This window comes from Eubalaena glacialis, chromosome 5, assembly GCF_028564815.1.
Source record: "Eubalaena glacialis isolate mEubGla1 chromosome 5, mEubGla1.1.hap2.+ XY, whole genome shotgun sequence".
In the NCBI taxonomy this organism is placed as follows: Eukaryota; Metazoa; Chordata; class Mammalia; order Artiodactyla; family Balaenidae; genus Eubalaena; species Eubalaena glacialis.
In genome coordinates this window covers 113832650-113852090 of record NC_083720.1, presented here as the reverse complement: position 1 = coordinate 113852090, position 19441 = coordinate 113832650, and the positions used below count along the sequence as shown (strand labels likewise).

The 19441-nt window shown below is 43.0% G+C and overlaps 1 protein-coding gene across 4 annotated transcripts in view; it reads left to right on the top strand.

Annotated features, from left to right (window-relative positions):
* The window catches only part of TRIM2 (tripartite motif containing 2), a 223434-nt gene that overhangs the window by 7121 nt on the left and 196872 nt on the right, over window positions 1-19441 (top strand). For 2 of the 4 annotated variants that reach the window (XM_061192512.1, XM_061192507.1), the window contains exon 1: window positions 10367-10893. The exons of 1 other annotated variant lie outside the window; for it this stretch is intronic. The gene's annotated coding sequence lies outside the window, so the exon portion shown is untranslated. Of the gene's footprint in view, window positions 1-10366; window positions 10894-19441 lie in introns of those variants that run through there. One more of the 4 variants, XM_061192515.1, reaches the window with a different exon arrangement.

Below are 19441 nucleotides of genomic sequence, written 5' to 3'. Positions count from 1 at the left end.
CCTAAAGACTCAGGTACATCTTTCCATGGCTAATGGATCAGCCCAAGAAGATCAATATATCATCATTTCAAGAAAACATTATAAGAAAGTATGCTCTTACTCTAATGGAAGCCAGTTGCAACTTCCTTATCAATTTCCCAATTGTTTTAAAATATTATTTTAGTGCTTATTTCCCTCTGCTGACTTTATATTCGATCTAAAATTAATTATTTAGCCCTATTCAATTTCTTAGTTCCTGGACTCCAGTTGTAATTTTTATCAGTTTTTATTCCTCTGCCACAGAGGACTGAAGTGGCTGCAGGATGAGGACCTTTCATGACAAGACAAAAGGAGCCACGTTTCCCAATTCTTCCTTTAGTTTCTACCCCCACCCCCTGCCAAAGTCTCAACATGAGATTCTGCGAGTTCTTTGATTGAGTTATTAATACTCCTTTATTTAGACTGACTTTCTTCCATTTCTACCAAATATCTCACCACTGTGTTAGTCTGCTCAGGGTGACATCATAAAACACCGTAGGCTGGGTAGCTTAAACAACAGAAATGTATTTTCTCACAGTTCTGGTGGCTGGAAGTTCAAGATCAAGGTGCCCACATGGGTGGGTTCTGATGTGAGCCTTCTTCCTGGTTAGCAGATAGCAGCCTTCTCACTGTGTCCTCATATGGTCTTTTCACTCTGCATGTGGAGACAGAGAAATCTCTGGTGTCCCTTCCTCTTCTTATAAGGACACTAATCCTATTGGATTAGGGCCACACCTTACGACCTCATTTAACCTTAATTATTTCCCTAAAGGCCCTGTCTCCAAATATCCCTGAAATAAATGGGGGTAAGTGCTTCAACATATGAATTTGAGGGAGGGCACAACTCAGTCCATAACATTACCAGAGTCACTACAATTAAAATTAAGCTTTGTTGGGACTTCCCTGGCAGTCCAGTGGTTAAGACTTTGTGCTTCCAATGCAGGGGTGTGGGTTGGATCCCTGGTTGGGGAACTAAAACCCCACGTGCTGTGTGGCCTAAAAAGAAAAATTAAGCTTTGTTTTCCCTTTCAAAGTAGGTCTTTTTTCCCCCTAGTGTTTCTGTTAAATGACATTTAATTTTTTAATATGTAAAACATTTTTGGATTTCTGCTAACTGTACTATGGGATTCCAGACATAAAGAAGACATAGACCATACTCAAGTAGATGCCTCCAGGAGTTTATATAAAGTAATGAAGGAGATGATTGCATGCACAAAGAACCAGAATACCTGGAAGACTGGAGATTCTTTAAAAGACACTGTGCTATGCTATGGGATTCAGAGGAAAAGATTATCCTCCTCCAAGGGCCACCATTTGAGCATCATAATCAGGGACAGGCAGGCTGTGGACTGGGGAAGATGTAGACAAGGCCACACCAGGCTCAGCAGGAGTGGGCACCAGGAAGCAGGAAAGTGCAGTGCAGTTGGAACTGAGGGAGTCAGGAGGGAGCACTGTGGAGGCTAATCTTAGGGCATAAGAGCAGGTTGGTCACGCTCTGAAATCAGCACTTAAAAAGAGTCACTGTGACTAAATGGCCCTTGACAATCTGGATACTTTGTCTCAGTAATTCTGATGCCATCAATTTTTTCTCCAGCGTTGCAACAGACCAGTTTCTTTGCACACCAGATGAAGTATGTAGCTGGCTGTGCTGTGTGTGGGAGAGGGAGGGGGAGAGAGAGGAAAATGAAAGAATGAGACTGTATCTTTAAAAAATAAGATCACACTTACCACGGCAGGATGCTCACACAAAGAAAGCCATGAGAGCACCAAGACTGGCTGAGAGAACAGCAGAGTCTTTCCAAGTTCCCCCCAACCAAAATATTTCACTTACAACACTTGATGTAAACATATGAACTGGCAACATAAAGGAAATATTCATGGAAGGGAACATATTTAAAATGTTCCACATCACTAGTGATCAAATAAATACAAAATTTAAAAACAATGAGTTACTATTTTCTCCTTATCAGATTAGCAAATATTTTAAAATGATACTGCTGGTGAGGGTGTGTGTCTCATGGCACACAATGCTAATGGGAATGTAAACTGTTACAACCTTTCTAGAAAGTAATTGTGCAATGTTTTACTCTCTTGAGAGCCCCAGAAATATTAATACACCTTGATGGGATAATGCCACTTACAGGAATCTATGCTGAGAATACAGAGGTGTGTTCAAAGGTGTGTGTTTAACAATTTCACTGAAGTTTAATTTATAATAATTAGAAATTTAGAAACAATCTAAATGTGAACTCTTGGAAAATTGGCTGCATAAATGATGTATCAATTAATGGAATATTCTTCAGCTGTTTAAAAATGTGTTTTCAAATAATTTTACCGATATAAATTTGCATATTATAAATATGTTTTAAAAAAGCATTTTCCAAAATTATGTATGTAATAAAAATATGCATGAGGAAAAAAATAGAGATAATAAATTGTAATGATACTTATTCATATTGCAAATATTTATTAAGCATATTGTATGTCTGGCAATGTATTCTTCTGTAGGTAGTGGGTCTATAGATGATTTCTATTTTATTCTTTATACTTTGCTGGGTTTTCCAAATTTTCTAGAGCATTTAATTGCTTTTTGTCCAAAATATGCATTTTAATAAAACCTTTCTACCTTTTGGGGCCCAAGTCCACCCTTCCATAAAGTATTTCATGGTTACACTAATAGGAAATAATCTCTAGCTTTTCTATGACTCTTTCATACTGATCTTAACATGTATGGTCTTGAATTGGAGCCACTGTATGTATGATGTTCATCCCAACTGGTTTGGGAGCTACTGGAGAACAGGGATTATGATTTAGAGGTCCTGAGTATCTAAGCAAAAGCCTAGCTCTCCTTCCCCACCTTCCATAAAGCCTTTCCTGCTACTTGAAAAAGTGGGTGATTTCTTCTTCCCTTGAATCCTCAAAACAGCTTTTATGCCTCTTTTATTGGAGGTCCATTCTGCTTTGGATGATAGTTAATTGTGCTTGTCTTGACCCCCTATTCGTCACTCAACTCCTGATTATAGGAAATGAATCTTGTTCCTCTCTGTGCCCAGAGTGGTGCCTTGTATAAGGTGTGTGCTTAATAGACAGTTGGACCTATGACTGAATGTGTATCGTGTTAGAGAGTGTTCTAATTTCATTCTTTTACATGTAGCTGTCCAGTTTTCCCAGCACCCACTTAATGAAGAGACTGTCTTTTCTCCATTGTATATTCTTGCCCTCTTTGTCATAGATTAATTGACCACAGGTGCGTGGATTTATTTCTGGGCTTTCTATCTGCTCCATTGATCTAGAAGTCTGTTTTTGTGTCAATACCATACTGTTTTGATTACTGTAGCTTTATAGTATAGTCTGAAGTCAGGAGGCCTGATTCCTCCAGCTCTGATTTTCTTTCGCAAGATTGCTTTTGCTATTCGGAGTCTTTTGTGTCTCCATACAAATTTTGAAATTTTTTGTTTTAGTTCTGTGAAAAATGCCATTGGTAATTTGATAAGGATTGCATTGAATCTGTAGATTGCCTTGGGTAGTATAGTCATTTGACAATATTGATTCTTCCAACCCAAGAACGTGATGTATCTTTCCATCTCTTTTTGTCACCTTCAGTTTCTTTCATCAGCATCTTAAATTTTCAGAGTACAGATCTTTTGCCTCTTTAGGTAGGTTTATTCCTAGCTATTTTATTCTTTTTGATGCAATGGTAAATGGGATGGTTTCCTTAATTTCTCTTTCTGATCTTTCATTGTTGGGGTATAGAAATGCGACAGATTTCTGTGTATGGACCTATGACTGAATGAACATGAGCTCTTTCCAGCTATTTCCAACAGGTGCCCTGCAGTTAGCACCTGCTCAGAAGAGTTGAAGACTGCTGTACAGGCCCAGGAGCAGAAGGTGAGATCAGAGATGCCTACAAAGACTAAGTAGCCCCAAAGCACTGAGCAATGGTAGTCATGAAGCCCAACCCCCCAGAAGAATCTGCCAGGAAATAACTTCACCTTAGACCTGCGATGCCCCCAATACTACTCTTTAGCTCCTCTCTGGGTCCTGAGAACTTTATCTGTAAAGCTTTACCTTCTTTCCCCATTTCACAAACTCATAGAGATGAATTCCCCAAAGAATTCTGCTCCTCCAGTCATAAATTGAACATCATAGATTTGCCCTGCTGCCCATTTCAGGCCCTAATCCCCCAAAGGTGGTCATTAAGAGAAAAGTTTAAAATCAAGGACTGCATAAATATAATTTTAGAATAAAACAACACGAGGAAATAAGGCACAAGTTTCAGTTCCATGGAACATGCGTTTATTGTGCTCCAAATTTTTGCAAAGCCTTGTCCTGGGCACTGAAAATGATCCAAAGATTAAATAGGACATTGATCTCATTCATTAGATCCTGTGTGAATATACGGCACTGTAACAGGAAAGGGGGGAGTGGAGGGGAGGGGTGGGGGGGGGTCGCTGCACAGGGCTGCAGGGGTCTGCAGTGGGACTGGATAGAGGTGGCAAATAAATGGAAGAGCTGCTGGAAGTTATGCTCATAATTGTGGCCATTGATACTTTGGGTCTGTGCCCAGGAAATGTAAGATGTGGGTGTAAAAGAGTTCTGAGCACAATTTGCAATGTTTGTATGGGGGCTGGGTCCCCCGACACCACCAAGCAATTCTCTGCAACACCAGCAGGGTGTCCTACAGTTCAGCTCAATTCTGACACTGCTACCTCGAGAGAGCATCAGACTCCACAGGTTAAAGGTTTGGTCTCACAAGACTACACCCCCACACACATTCCCACCCCCTTCCACCCCCTTCTAAGGCCAGTCACAAGTCCAGGTTGTCACCTATGCTTCTGATCCACCGGCTACAGACAAGAGGTTTCAACGACCCCCTCCTTGGGCTCGATTAATTGGCTAGAGCAGCTCACAGAACTCAGAGAAACATTTTTCTTGCTAGATCACCAGTTTATTATGAAAGGCTATAACTCAGGAACAGACAGATGGAAGAGATGCACAGGGCAAGGTGTGGGGAAAGGGTGAGGAGTTTCCATGCTCTCTCCAGGCGCACCACTCTCCCCAGATCTCCATGTGTTCCCCAACCTGGCTCTCAGAACTGTGTCCTTTTGAGTTCTTATGGAGGCTTTATTACATAGGCATGACTGATTAAATCATTAGCCATTGGTGATTGATTCAACCTCCAGTCCCTCCCCCTCCCCAGAGGTCAGGGTGTGGACTGAACATTGCAACCCTCAAATGACAATGTTGGTTCTCCTGGCAACCAGCCCCCATTCTTAGGTGTGGTCCAAAAGTCACCTCATTAACGTAAAAAAAGACATTCTTATGGGTCTCATCACTTAGGAAATTCCAAAAATTTTAGGAGCTCTGTGCCAGAAATGGAACGAAGACCAAATATGTATTTCTTATTATAAATCACAATATCATGGGGTGGGATTCAGATAGAATAGGAAAGGCTTTAGGAAAAAAACAAAAAACAAAGTTCTAAGGCAATATTGGATAGAATGTGTGATATGAGGCAGGTTGTTATAGAAAAAAAAAAAACATAGAAAAAGATGGTATTTAACAGAACCCAGCACATCTGTCAATGCTCTTAGCTACTGTCAACACTAGTTAGTTTGAGCATAAAAGGAATTTGTTAAAGAATATTAAAACACCATCAAGAAAGTGAAAGAACAACTTACAGAATTTAAGAAAATATTCTCAAGTCATATTCCAATAAGGGACTTGTTTCCAGAATATAAAAATTAAAAAATAAAAAATAAATTAAAAAAGACAATTAAAGGGACTTCCCTGGTGGTGCAGTGGTTAAGAATCCGCCTGCCAATGCAGGGGACACGGGTTCGAGCCCTGGTCCGGGAAGATCCCACATGCCGTGGAGCAACTAAGCCCGTGCGGCACAACTACTGAGCCTGCGCTCTAGAGCCCGTGAGCCACAGCTACTGAGCCCACGTGCCACAACTACCGAAGCCCGCACGCCTAGAGCCTGTGCTCTGCAACAAGAGAAGCCACCGCAATGAGAAGCCCGTGCACCACAACAGAGAGTAGCCCCCCGCTCGCCGCAACTAGAGAAAGCCCGCGTGCAGCAACGAAGACCCAATGCAGCCAAAAATAAATAAATAACAATACAAAAATGGGCAAAGAATGATGATTGCACAACAATGTGAATGAATGTACTTAATATCACTGAACTGTACACTTCGAAATAGTTAAAGTGGTAAATTTTATGTATTTTTAACCACAATTAAAAAAATTTTTTTAATGGGTAAAGGATTTTAATAGACATTTTTTCAAAGAAGATACACAAATGGTCAAAAAGTACATGAAAAGATATTCAACATTATTAGCCTTTGGGAAATGCCAATAAAAACCACAATGAGATACCACTTTATACCCATTGGGAAATTGGAACCCTAATATAATATTGCTAGTGGTAATGTAAAATGATGTAACTGCTTTGGAAAACAGTCTGGCAGTTCCTCACATTTTTAAACATAGAACTACCACATGACCCAGTAATTCTCCTCCTAGATATATACCCAAGAGAAATGAAAATATATTTCAGACAAAAACTTGTACACAAATGTTCATAGCAGCATTATTCATACTAGCCAAAAAGTGAAAACAATCCACTGATGAACAGGTAAACAAAATGTAGTATATCCAGACAATGAAATATTATTTGGCAATACAAGGAATGCTGTACTGATATGTGCTACAACATGGCTAAATCTTTAAAAAGTTTTGCTCAGTGAAAGAAGCCAGACACAAAAGGCCACGTGGTGTATGATTCCATTTATATGAAATGTCCAGAACAGGCAAATCCACAGAGACACAAAGTAGATTAGTAGTTGCTGGGGGCTGGGAGGAGGGGGAAATGGGGAGTGACCAGCTAGTGTGTGTCAACTTTCTCTTCAGGGTGATGAGAATGTTCTGGAATTAGATAGTGGTGATGGTTGCACTACCTTGTGAACATACTAAAAGCCACTGCATTGTACACTTTGGTTTTTTTTGAAGATTCTTTTCTTTATTGGAGTATGATTTATAATGTGTTAATTTCAGGTGTACAACAAAGAGATTCAGTTATACATATATATATCTTTTTTTTAAAGATTTGTTTCTCTTATAGGTTATTACGAGATATTGTGTATAGTTGCCTTTGCTATACAGTAGGTCCTTGTTGGTTATCTATTTTATATATATGGGTTGTCCACTTTAAATGGATGAATTTTATACTATGTGAATTATATCTCAATAAAAGCAGTTGTGGGCTTGGGTTTTTTGTTTTGTTTTGTTTTTTGGTTCTTTTAAAAGAATATTACATGACTCAGAGAATCTTCAAGAAATACAGAGACTTGCATTTCTTGAAGGCTTGGAGGCTACCCCACTGAGAACAATGCCTGAATGGTATCACACGATGGTTCCAGGATGAGCCCCAGTACCGCTCCTCCGGGCACAGGCATCTAGGACCTTCGCCCCTGCTGCCTCTGGGCCTCCATACCCTTCCACCAGACTCCATCACCTCACAGAAAGCAGCTTCCTTAGAGTCTGATTTCCCATATTGCTTTCATCCAGACCGAAGCCTAGCATCTATCCGCCTGACTGCCAGAGCCTAGGCCGCAGTTTCGAGCCCTAACTGCAAAGGAGGCTGAGAAAGGAGGTTGGTTGTAGGAGACGAGTCAAACAAATGTCCACCACCTCCCACTTCCCTCAGGGAGTTTGCTGGACAATGACTTTATTTTATTGTTTTATTTTAATTTTTATTTTTTTTGGCCATGCCGAGAGGCATGCAGGATCTTAGTTCCCCGACCAGAGATTGAACCCACGCCCCCTGCGTTGGAAGCGCGGAGTCTTAACCACTGGACCGCCAGGGAAGTCCCTGGACAGCGATTTTAAAGTCACAAAATATTGGAGCTAAACGAGCCCTTTGAAGTTCATGTGTTCTGACAGTTCTCCAATGACTACCACACTGCCAAAGGCAATGGCAATTTCTAGCTCTGTCTTGCCTGACTTTGTAAGCATCTGGCAATGTTAATCATTCCTCTCTTAAACATTTCTCTTCATGGTTTGTGGGTCACCCCTCTTGTACCTTTCTAATCATTTTTCTCTCACTTTCCACCCAGAGCTGCTCTCTTTGTCCACTTAAAACTGGTGTTTCTCCACATCTCCAAACTCAGTCCTGCTCTTTTTTTAGTCTTTATTGAATTTGTTACAATATTGCTTCTGTTTTATGTTTTGGTTTTTTGGCCAGGAGGCATGTGGAATCTTAGCTCCCCTATCAGGGATCAAACCTGCACCCCCTGCATCGGAAGGTGAAGTCTTAACCACTGGACCCCTGGGGAAGTCCCTTCAATCCTGCTGTGAATTCGCACTGTGAATGTTAGGGGTTAAATTGTGTCCCCCTAAAATCCGCGTGTTGAAATCCTAACAGCCAGTACCTCAGAATGTGACTTTCTATGCAAATAGGGTAATTTCCAAACAGGAAATAGAGATAAGGGTAGATGTAATTAGTTAAAATGAGATCATACTGGAGTGGGGTGGCCTCTAATCCAGTTGTCACTGGTGTTCTTATAGAAAGGGGACATTTGGACCCAGACGCTCACACAGGGAGAAAGCCATGTGATTGAAGTACTGCTGCCACGAGCCAAGAAACTACTAGAAGCCAGGAGAGAGTCCTGGCACAGATCCTTCCCTGGCGCCCTCGGGGGAGCATGGCCCCATTGACACACTGATCTTGGACATCTAGCCTCTAGAACTGTGAGACAATAAATTTCTGTTGCAGCCACCCAGTTTGTGGTACTTTGTTATGGCAGTCCTAGCAAATGTGAATTTCCTTTACCCCCGTATCTTCTATTATAGGTGGGCAACTGCTTAATTTATGTTTTTAGCCCGTAACACCCCCAAATACCTTATAGATCTATGTGGCAGTGTTGTCTGCTAGGACATTTGCATTTGGATAGCCCACAGAAACTAGAAACTCTTTTTTTTTTTTTAAGTTTCATTTTTTAAAAAAAATTTAATTAATTAATTAATTAATTAATTTATGGCAGTGTTGGGTCTTCGTTTCTGTGCGAGGGCTTTCTCTAGTTGCGGCAAGTGGGGGCCACTCTTCATCGCGGTGCGCGGGCCTCTCACTATCGCCGCCTCTCTTGCTGCGGAGCACAGGCTCCAGTCACGCAGGCTCAGTAGTTGTGGCTCACGGGCCTAGTTGCTCCGCGGCATGTGGGATCTTCCCAGACCAGGGCTCGAACCCGTGTCCCCTGCATTGGCAGGCAGATTCTCAACCACTGTGCCACCAGGGAAGCCCCATAGAAACTAGAAACTCTTAAACCACACTCATCATTTCTCAGATGAAACTTGTTCCCCCTTCTTCATTTGTCTCTTGCTGAATCTACCCCATTGCCCACTGTCAGAAACCTGAGTGACAGCCTACAACTCTGCTCCCCCCCTTGTGACGGGCCATCAAATACTAAAGGTTACACCTCTCACACATCTTTGGAGTCTTTTCTGTCCACCCCAGACCCACCTCCACTCCCTTCCAGATGCCTTCCACAGCGATCTTTCTGAAACACAAATCTAATCAACTCACTTATCTGCTTTAAAATTCTTCAGAGGGGCCTCATAGCTTCCAAACAAAGGTCAAATCCTGGAGTTTAGCTGATAAGATCTTTATGGTTTGACTGCTTGCCACCCTGGATAACCCCATCTCTCACCTTTGCACCTCTCGCCTGCTTTCTGCTGACATACAGACGTTCAGATCTCCTCCTACCTGTCTTCATTCTACCTGATGCCTGCTCAGTCTTCAAAACTCAAACGCAGCCTCTTCTGGGAAGCCTTCCTTGATTTCCAGCATGATTCAAAACCTGCTTCTGGGTGCCAGTAACCCTCTGAGCGTAGACTATTACAGCAATTTCACAACGCACTGCAACTGTTGGTTTCCACCCCCTTTCTCTCCCCCCGCCCCCCGCCCCGCTACTAGTAAGGCACTTGAGAGTAGAGACTTCAGGCTTTTTCCAACTTTCTTTTCTCAGCCTAGTGCCTGGTACACGCAAATGTTTCCAGGCGTAAGGAAGGGGAGGGGAGGGGAGGGGAGGGGAGGGAGGGGGGGACACTCCCTACCCTAACCTGCTTTACGGAGTAAAATATAAGACCTTGAGACGCAGTAATTTCTCCTCATTTTCGGTGCCGATTGTGTCCTCGTTGACATTGTCAGAATTTACTGAAAGTAAACGCAGAGATTTTTTTCCTCTCTCACTTTCAGGAGTTGTGATTGCTCTGAGTAATGAGCCATTCTGTCCTGGAGACTGACCCTTTGCAGCCACGGCAAACAAGTCATTCCCCCGAAGGGACAGTCTTTGCAGCGTGTTTACAGGGCTGGGGGGAGGACGCGTGTTCGGGAGTAGCCCTGAGAACCGCGCCCACCCTTCTTGTGCCCGGGGACTGCGATTGGTCCTCCCCCGCGGCGGGCCGCGGGAGGCCGCAGTCAGCGCGCACGGAAAGCAGTCGGGAACCGGGCGCCGCGTTGCGTGTGCTCTGCCTGCTGCGTGTGCGGGGATTAGCGGCCGCGCCGGGGGCCGGAAACGCCGCGGGCGCCGGGCAGTGCGTAATCCAGGATTTGCCGCGGTCGCACGGTTGATGGAAAACAGATGTCTCAGCCCTGGGCCTGAGCACAGGATGGAAGTGACCGATCCGAGCGCCTCTTGGAAGGGAGGACACCGAGTTGAGGCTCTTCGGGATCCGGCCGGGAGGCGGCTCTCCCTCGGCTCGTGGGTTTTCGCGGCTTCAGCATAGAGCCCGAGAGCGCCGGGCGGTGCCGCGGCTTCACCCGCCGCGGGCCGTGCGCGCCTCTTCTGTCGCCGAGCGGGTCGCCGTCGCTCAGTAAGTCGGTTGTTGCTGGGCCGCGGCCCGGGCTGTGCGTGCGCGGCTGCGCCGGTGGGCCCGACCCGGCCCCATGGAGCCTCCCCTCTGGGCAAGGTCTGCGTGGACCGAGGTGTGCGGAGCCGGCGGAGGCTCCGCTTCCGGGTCCTAGGCGGTGGGGCGGGGGTGTGCATGGGGGGGAGCCAGGGACCGGCCGCCAGCCCCGCGCCTGCCTCGCTCTCCTGGGGCGGGGACTCTCCGCCAGTCCCGAAAGGTGTGCGCCGAGCTTCGGAAGAAACGCTTTTCTCGTCATTTTGCAACTGAGGGGAAAAGAAAAGAAAAGAAAAGATATTCTGCAACCTTAAAGCAATAGATGTAATAATTGTTGAAAAGATGGGTTTCGTTCTCTGTCTCTTTACATTTTGGTCGTTTCCCTACAGCCAACTACTGAAACCGATTTCCTTCCTAATTAGCCTCTACTCAGATCCTCTGCCCAAGTTCATGCTACAGTTTTGGCTTCTTAGAGGAGAGCGATGTTGATTTTTTGAGGGTTTTCAGGGCTTTTTTGGATTGATACATTATGAAAAGACATGCCCCATGTTGCAAACTGCATGCTGCGGACAAATTAGGTAAGAGGCTGGGAGTGGAGAGGAACGTTTGTCGCGTGAAGTGCCTGTCAGATCCCAAGCTTTCTATGAACTCTAAATTCGTTCCCACCTGTAATCCAACCCCACAGGCAACTGGGTCTTCACCCCTCCCCTCCCCCCAGAATTCAGCAACCTTAATTTATGAACAGAGACAGCTTTAGATTCAGCCGCTTTTGAAATGGTTGATTTTAAAGCACCTAGAGTTCCAGACATCCAAAGAGTGGCTGAGCCCCTAGGGTGGTAGGGTATGCTCACCAATGCCTTTTTTTCCCCCACGAGACAGTTTTTAGCCTATTTTTTTTCTAAAAATGGAGAGTAACTTTTCCATCAGTCATTTTAGAATACAGTTATGGGCTTGTTGCGCGGCTCCTTGTATTTCCGAGTCCTTTACTGGGGGGTGGAAGAGGTAATGTGCTTGCTTCACTACCACCCTGCTCTCTTGACCTCCAGTCTCAGTTTGCCACGTGATTACAACCCTGCAGACCTAGTACCTGCCTTTCGGTGGAAAGAAACAAAAGAGCAGGAATGACTCAGAATCCTTGGGATACCACAACCTTAACCAAAGATGCAAGGGATTTGATTGAATTCTTTATGACGCACATTACTTTGTTCCTTCCTCTTCAAACCTAAGTATATCTAGCAATTAAGGATCAATTATAAAAAAACAAGCAAAAACTCGACCTCTCTCCACCCTCAGGATAAACACAGATTTGGTTGAGTCAGGCATGGCCACCTACACTAATGAAATGTCTTCATGGTGAGATAATTCGTATTCTGGACTGGGTACAAGAGGATAGCACCAGATCACCCCCATATTTGCACATTCTTTTCCGTGGACCCTCCCTTTTTCCCCTACCATTTTCTATACTGTCTTATTTAGGTACATACCATGCCACTCTTTTGGATCATGGAATCTAGGATATAATTACCTTTTAGAGTCAACTTTGTTTAGATGACAGTGTCCCCTTATCAGTATTCTCAGAACATTTTTCCAAATCCTGCCTTTATTTCCCTGGAAAACTCTTTGTCTATTAAATCCTCCATTGGAAATTCCGTTGTATCTTTCAAAAGCAAATATGGCACCTACATCTTGAATTCTTTTTCTTGCATCGTCATTTTAATGTTGACTTGCATGGTTTCCTGATTGTCTGGTCAGCTTATTTCTGCTTCATATTGAAACACAAATGGAAAGAACTTTGCAGGCTTCCCTGGTGGCGCAGTGGTTAATAATCCACCTGCCAATGCAGGGAACACGGCTTCCAGCCCTGGGCCGGGAAGATCCCACATGCCGTGGAGCAGCTAAGCCCGTGAGCCACAACTACTGAGCCTGTGCTCTAGAGCCCGTGAGCCACAACTACTGAAGCCCACGTGCCTAGAGCCCATGCTCCGCAACAAGAGAAGCCGCCACAATAAGAAGCCTGCGCACCGCAAAGAAGAGTAGCCCACGCTCGCCGCAACTAGAGAAAGCCTGCGCGCAGCAACGAAGACACAGTGCAGCCAAAATTAATTAATTAATTAATTAATTTTAAAAAAGAAAAAGAAAGAAAGAACTTCGCATATAAGACACTGAATATAAGTGGGTTAAGGAGTCTCCTTGAGAATTAAGAGCACACACTCTGACCTTTTCTTTGGTCTGTCCTAAGGTTGAATTCTGTCACTGGAGTTTCTGTCCACTGCTTACTCTAGAAAGAGGCTGGATATTTACCTTGGGGCTCAGGCGTGATCTGTTTATTTGGCCTTTTCTGAGCAGCAGTAACTCACCACCTCTCCAGCCACTGCTTGGTGAGAATTTGGCCTGCTCAACAGAGATAACCCAATCTGGTAATACAGCAATGCTGAAAAAACCTTTCAAAGTGCCATACTGAAATTCTAAAATCTGGGAAGATAACATGTTCTTCTTCTCTCATTACTCCACTAAAAATGACACTGCTTGGTTTACACCAAAATCCATCTTGGATTATAAATTCCCAAAAGACAATCTTAGCTTGATTTATACAGGCTCTAAAGGTTTATGCTGGCAGGTGCTGGCAGTACGCTTCTGCTGCTGCTGCTAATGATGCAGATAGGAACGGGGACGGTTTTCCTTTGGGGTTTCGTAAGAAAAATATAATACTTTCCCGAATATCTGTTTGAGAGGCTTCTCTGAGACTGTTGTCTTAAAAACCTTGAGTCAAGGCTGAGGTACTGGCATACTCCGTCTCCAGCATTATTTCTTATGCTCTTAGATATCAGACCTTAAGACTGACCTGCCAGTCGGCAGGTCCGAAAAAGTCACTGCAAGTTATCTGAGAGTTTAGTTTATTTTCTCTGGAAGAGAATGGTAGGTCTTTGATATGGCTAGGATTTGTTCTTAGAAGAATTGGTAAATGCAACCTTTGAGATAAGTAGCTAGAGGGGAAATGAAGAGGAATAAACCTAGTGAGAAAAGCCAACTGTTTACCAGCCACTCAGCTTTTAAGAGTTTAGTGGAGGGCTTCCCTGGTGGTGCAGCAGTTAAGAATCCACCTGCCAATGCAGGGGACATGGGTTCGAGCCCTGGTCTGGGAAGATCCCCTGTGTCGTGGAGCAACTAAGCCTGTGCGTCACAACTACTGAGCCTGCGCTCTAGAGCCCGAGAGCCACAACTACTGAGCCCAGTGCTACAACTATTGAAACCTGTGTGCCTAGAGCCCATGCTCTGCAACAAGAGAAGCCACCGCAATGAGAAGCATGCACACCGCAACGAAGAGTAGCTCCTGCTCGCCGAAACTAGAGAAAGCCCGCGCACAGCAACGAAGACACAGTGCAGCCAAAAATAAATAAAAGAAATAAACTGATAAAAAAGAAAGAGTTTAGTGGAAATTCAACCTCAGAATTTGAGCTCTTGTTGGCAAATATTTTGCCTTAATGAATACTGATTCCTCCCTATGTAAAACTATTATTTTTGCATATCCTGCCTTTGAATCTCATCTTAATCCTTGAACAGAAATATCCTCTCCCTAGAATTTACAATACCTTCTTCTTTTTCATGACATACTGGATGTCTAGATTAAATTTATTTAGGCCGAAGGGCTGGCCAGGAAGCTTAGGATGTGTCCTTGAGTCAGACAAAAACACTGTATCGGTCAGCATCTTTATTAATTTATGACAGTTTAGAAGGTCCCAAATAGAAGTTGTGAAACTGGTTCTCTTCCAACCTGACTGCAGTAAAATGAATCAACATGCAGACTTCTGGAACCAGAGCAGTTTGTACAAATATGCTGGAGGCAATTGGAGTTCTGGGAGTTGATTAGCTTTCTAAATCACGGTCCCCTTATTAGAAATGTTTTTCAGGTTTCAGAATGTCTGCTGTTTGAGGGATGTCTTTTTTAGTTTAAATATAGTAATTGATTTAAACCAAAGTATGGGGAGAGGCATAAAGTCTGGCTGACCTGCTTCTTTCCTATTAGGATCCGAACTAGCATTTTAGGACTCTCATTGCTGACCTTCAGGGATGCCGATTGTGAGGATCAGGAAGCAAACAACATGGAAAGGTTCTCAGATTAAGACTCCTGAAAAGAGAGATCTGACGGAAGACCAAAAATGTGAAAGATTAGACCCAGTTTTGTTTTAGAGTGTTCTGTCCCATCAGGTAGAAGAAAGGAAAGCTGTGTTTCCAGCCCAGTCTGCCATCAAGATGATTTATTGAACAAATATTATGTTTCAAACCCCCTGCTTTATGATCTGAAAAGTACAATAGTGTAAAAGGCAGAGCATAAGCCTTGAAGGGATTTTCAAGGCTTGGTGGTACCTTTAGACATTAGCGAGCATCTTTCTCCCACCTGTTCTCTGATTTCCTCACCTAGGAAACCAGGTCTAGGGCTGTGGTAGGAGCCCCCTCTGTAGTTCAGCTCAGATTCCTGAGGGAATCATGATGGCCCCTTGACCTGAGAGTTGATTCCTTTGGCAGCAGAAGGTGTGTTCTTGGCTCTTAAACACGACCCAGACAAAGTGACACTTTCTACCTATCCCGAAGACTCCTATTCGGTGCAAGACTCTATTCCTATAATATTCCTTCCCCAGCCACCAAGCAGTTCGACAGTGACCAGGCTAGCATCAAAATGACCCATAATGGGGGCATAGCTATCCTGGAGATTTGCCTTAATTAAGAGGACGAGATCAGGTCTCTTTAATCATGAAAATAACCTCTCAGATTAAACAGACAGAACTGTCTCTTTTGCTGACCACATGCAATTTATTTAAATTAGTGTTGCACATTTGACAATGGTGTCAAAGCTATATTATAAAATCACCTAAAAGAATGAATTTTCTGGGCCTTTGCTTAGGGATAAAAAAGGCATTAGCCACATTGCAGGGGATTTGCATCTTGTTAGCTTGTCTGGATATCCTCACTGTTGGACACAATGGGAGGGTGCACAGCTGTCTTTGTAGCTGGGCAGGCTGCCTTAGTTATAATTCTGCTGGGAGTGAAGATAGTGAACTGGAGGCGCGGGATGGGGAAGGGAAAGGGCAGGAACCTGCAGGACTCAAAAGAAGGGAAGCTTGGGGTCAGTTCTGACCCCTCCCCTTTTTGTGTAGTTCAAGGTTAACAGCACGCTTTGCTTTAGTTTTAATTGAAGTATAGTTGATTTACAATGTTGTGTTAATTTCTGCTGTATAGCAAAGTGATTCAGTTATACATATATATACATTCTTTTTTAATATTCTTTTCCATTATGGTTTATCATAGAATATTAAATATAGTTGTCTGTGCTATACAGTACGACCTTGTTGTTTATGCATTCTATATATAAAAGCTTACATCTGCTAACCCCAAACTCCCACTCCATCCCTCCTCCAACCCCCTCCCCTTTGGCAACTACCAGTCTGTTCTCTATGTCCAGATTCCGTTTCTGTTTCATAGATAAGTTCATTTGTGTCATATTTTAGATTCCACATGTAAGTGATATCATATGAAATTTGTCTTTCTGACTTACTTCACTTAGTACGGTAATCTCTAGTTGCATCTATGTTGCTGCACATGGCATTATTTCGTTCTTTTTTATGGCTGTGCAGTATTCCATTGTATATATGTACCACATCTTCTTTATCCATTTATCTATTGATGGGCATTTAGGTTGTTTCCATGTCTTGGCTATTGTGAATAGTGCTACCATGAACATGGGGGTGCATGTGTCTTTTTTTTTTTTAATAAATTTATTTTATTTATTTTATTTTTGGCTGGGTTGGGTCTTCGTTACTGCACATGGGGCTCCTCTAGTGTGGCGAGCGGAGGCTACTCTTTGTTGCAGTGCACGGGCTTCTTGTTGCGGTGGCTTCTATTGTTGCAGAGCATGGGATCTAGGTGCGTGGGCTTCAGTAGTTGTGGCACGTGGGCTTAGTTGCTCCGCAGCATGTGGGATCTTCCCAGACCAGGGTTCGAACCCGTGTCCCCTGCACTGGCAGGTGGATTCTTAACCACTGTGCCACCAGGGAAGCCCTGCGTGTATCTTTTTGAATTATAGTTTTGTCTGGATATATGCCCAGGAGTGGGATTGCTGGATCATATGGTAATTCTATTTTTCATTTTCTGAGGAACCTCCACACTGTTTTCCATAGTGGCTGCACCAACTTACATTCCCACCAACAGTGTAGGAGGGTTCCTTTTCTCCACACCTTCTCCAGCATTTGTTATTTGTAGACTTTTTAAAATTTATTTTTTAATTAAAAAAAACTTTTTGGCCATGCTACGCGGCTTATGGGATCTTAGTTCCCTGACCAGGGATCCAGCCTGGGCCCTTGGCAGTGAAAGCGTGGAGTCTTAACAACTGGACCACCAGGGAATTCCTTGTAGACTTTTTAAAAAATTTAATTTATTTTTTTTGTACAGCAGGTTCTTGTTAGTCATCCATTTTATACACATCAGTGTATACATGTCAATCCCAATCTCCCAAATCATCCCACCACCACCCCCCGCTGCTTTCCCCCCTTGGTGTCCATACGTTTATTCTCTACGTCTGTGTCTCTATTTCTGCCTTGCAAACCGGTTCATCTGTACCATTTTTCTAGATTCCACATATATGCGTTAGTATACGATATTTGTTTTTCTCATTCTGACTTACTTCACTCTGTATGACAGTCTCCAGGTGCATCCACATCTCTACAAATGACCCAATTTCATTCCTTTTTATGGCTGAGTAATATTCCATTGTATGTATGTACCACATCTTCTTTATCCATTCGTCTGTTGATGGGCATTTAGGTTGCTTCCATGACCTGGCTATTGTAAATAGTGCTGCAGTGAACATTGGAGTGCATGTGTCTTTTTGAATTATGGTTTTCTCTGGGTGTATGCCCAGTAGTGGGATTGCTGGGTTATAGGGTAATTCTATTTTTAGATTTTTAAGGAACCTCCATACTGTTCTCCATAGTGGCTGTATCAATTTACATTCCCACCGACAGTGCAAGAGGGTTCCCTTTTCTCCACACCCTCTCCAGCATTTGTTGTTTGTAGACTTTTTTTAATTAAAAAAATTTTTTTGGCCATGCCGTGTGGCTTATGGGATCTTAGTTCCCCGACCAGGGATCAAACCTGGCCCCTCGGCAGTGAAAGCGTGGAGTCTTAACCACTGGACTGCCAGGGAATTCCCTGTAGACTTTTTAATGATGGCCTTTCTGACCAGTGTGAGGTGGTACCTCATTGTAGTTTTGATTTGCATTTTTCTAATAATTAATGATGTTGAGCATCTTTTCATGTGGCACAGCTTGCTTTAGCGGCAGCGCAGGCTGTATCTCAGTGCACAGTCATCTCCTTGGTATTGGTGAGTGAATCATCTCCTTGCAGATTTGGGGCAGCTGGCTCTCCGGTATTGTTCAGCATATGTCCAGGGCTCCCTCTGCTTACCTCCTGCATTGGTTTTTTTTTTTTATTTTTTATTGGAGTATAGTTCATTTATAATATTTTGTCAGTTTCAGGTGTACAGCAAAGTGATTCAGTTATACATACATATATATCCATTCTTTTTCAGATTCTTTTTCCTTATAGGTTATTACAGAATACTGAGTAGAGTTCCCTGTGCTATACAGTAAGTCCTTGTTGTTTGTCTGTTTTATATATAGCAGTGTGTGTATGTTAATCCCAAACTCCTAATTTATCCCAGCCCCCACTTTTTCCCTTTGGTAATCATAAGTGTGTTTTCTAAGTCTGTGAGTCTATGTTTCTGCTTTGTAAATAAATTCATTTGTATCATTTTTTTTTTCAGATTCCACAAATAAGTGATATCATATGATACTTGTCTTTCTCTGTCTGACCTACTTCACTTAGTATGCTAATCTCTAGGTCCATCCATGTTGCTGCAAATGGCATTATTTCATTCTTTTTTATGGCTGAGTAATATTCCATTTTATATATGCACCACATCTTCTTTATCCATTCCTATGTCGATGGACATTTAGGTTGCTTCCATGTCTTGGCTATTGTGAATAGTGCTGAAATGAACATTGGAGTGCATGTATCTTTTCATATTATAGTTTTATCTGGATATATGCCCAGGAGTGGGATTGCTGGATCATATGGTAGCTCTATTTTTAGTTTTTTAAGGAAACTCCATACTATTCTCCATAGCAGTTGTACTAATTTACATTCCCACCAGCATTGTAGGAGGGTTCCCTTTTCTCCACACCCTCTCCAGCATTTATTGTTTGTAGACTTTTTGATGACGGCCATTCTGACTGGTGTGAGGTGATACCTCATTGTAGTTTTGACTTGCATTTCACTAATAATTAGTGATGTTGAGCAGCTTTTCATGTGCTTTTTGGCCATCTGTATGTCTTCTTTGGAGAAATGTCTATTTAGATCTTCCTGCATTGGATTCTACTTATGAAAGGCAAAATAATTGCCAGATTAGTCAAGGAAGGAGATTGTAAAAGTGAACCTCTTATGAAACGTGAGCACATATCCTGGA